We start from the raw sequence: 2,120 nt of genomic DNA, 5'->3' as shown, positions 1-2,120 counted from the left end.
TTCCTACAAACATATCATGCCAAGTTCGATTATAAGGAAAGAACTATGAGAGTTTCCGGACAAAACTTGCCATTAGTACCATTTCAAACATATAGCCTTCCCGCGCGTAGCGAGAATATAATACAGGCTACAGTAAGCTCTAATAAGAATGGAATTATTCCGGCAGAGGAGATTTTGCCAGGAATTCTTATGGGAAATTGCCTGATAAAAGCAAGCAATCATACGTGTCCTGTTACAATAATAAATACCATTGAAAACAGTGTGAAAATAGCCACACCGTATATCACTATAGAAGAAATTACGGATGAGGATATAACAAAAATAAATTTGCTTACTGAACAGAAGAACAGCAAGCAACTGACACGGACAGAAACATTAAAAAAACAATTACGATTAGAACATTTAAATAATGAGGAAAGAAAAATAATACATGAAATATGTGAAGATTTCAATGACATATTTTTTCTAGAAGGAGATAGTCTCACACATACAACAGTAGTGGAACATCAAATTACCACGCGAAGTGACGCCGCGCCGGTGAACGTGCGACCATATCGCCTACCGGAGAAGCATAAAAAAGAGGTAGACAAGCAAATATGAGAAATGCTTGACAATAAAATAATAAGAACCAGCAACAGTCAATGGAATGCACCGTTGTTAGTAGTACCGAAAAAAACGGATGCCTCAGGAGAAACGAAATTAAGAATCGTAGTTGACTTTCGAAAATTAAATGATTTAACTATAGGGGATTCCTTCCCTTTACCTAATATCAGCGACATTTTAGATCAGCTGGGAAACGCAAAATATTTCTCTACCCTGGACCTTGCGTCAGGATATCATCAAATACAAATGACAGAAAAGGATAAATGTAAAACAGCCTTTTCCACACCGACGGGACATTACGAATTTAATAGAATGCCTTTCGGACTAAAAAATGCACCAGCTACTTTTCAACGACTGATGAACACTGTTTTGACAGGATTACAAGGATTAAAATGTTTAGTATACCTAGACGACATAGTAATATATGGGAATAGCCTAGAAGACCATAATAAAAAACTTGTCAGTGTATTGCACAGAATACGGCAATGCAACCTAAAACTCCAACCGAATAAATGTGAGTTTCTTAGGAAAGAGGTAACCTATCTAGGACATATAATTTCGGAAAAGGGAATCCTACCAGACCCAAAGAAGATAGAAGCCATAACAAATTTTCCGAGACCTAAAAAAACTAAAGACATTTAGTCATTTATAGGTCTCGCAGGCTATTACAGAAGATTCATTGAGAATTTTTCAAAAATAGCACGACCCTTGACCAAACTTACGAAAAAGGATGAAAAATTTGAATGGGGTCAACAACAACAAATGGCATTCGACAAGTTAAAAGAAAAAATGACCACCGCACCGGTACTAATGTACCCAGATTTCGAAAAAGAATTCGTGGTCACAACAGATGCATCCGATCATGCAATCGGAGCTATACTATCGCAAGGCCGAATAGGAGAAGACAACCCGATAGCTTATGCAAGCCGCGTATTATCACGCGCGGAACAAAATTATAACACTACAGAAAAAGAACTACTAGCGATAGTCTGGGCAGTTAAACATTTTAGACATTATATCTACGGAACCAAATTTAAAATAGTTACGGATCACAAACCACTAGTCTGGCTGTTCAACGTTACAGATCCTGGATCCAGACTAATAAGATGGAGACTAAAATTAGAAGAATATGATTACGAGATAATCCACAAAGCGGGGAAAACAAACGTGAACGCAGACGCGTTAAGTAGATACTCCCCCGTATCAATATTACAAACTAGTGCTCCAGAAGAAGAGGAAGAGGAGGAGGAAGAAGAAGAGGAAGAAGAAGAAAAAGAAGAAAAAGAAGAGGAAAACAATACGGATACACATAAAACACAAAATTATACACAAAAAAGAAAAAATCACAAAACACAAATGACACTACCACTAAGCACGCGGGACATGCGAGCGGGCGACATCCTGAGTAAGACTAACAGAGCTAAACAAAGCTAAACAAGAGGTTCCCCCCACGCAAACAAACAACTTAGAAATAAAGAAAGAAGGAGGCATTTTTATCCCACACGAAATACAATCAG

The 2,120-nt window shown here is 37.6% G+C and overlaps 1 protein-coding gene across 9 annotated transcripts in view; it reads right to left on the bottom strand.

The window, feature by feature from the left end:
* LOC116850990 (tachykinins-like) overlaps positions 1–2,120 on the bottom strand; it is a 395,129-nt gene that overhangs the window by 165,737 nt on the left and 227,272 nt on the right. The window lies entirely within an intron of this gene.

Source organism: Odontomachus brunneus, unplaced genomic scaffold, assembly GCF_010583005.1.
Source record: "Odontomachus brunneus isolate Ranch 3 - 2012 unplaced genomic scaffold, Obru_v1 Obru_scaffold_163, whole genome shotgun sequence".
Lineage (NCBI taxonomy): Eukaryota > Metazoa > Arthropoda > Insecta > Hymenoptera > Formicidae > Odontomachus > Odontomachus brunneus.
Note: the sequence above shows the minus strand (reverse complement) of the source record. Positions and strands in the feature narration are given on the sequence as shown.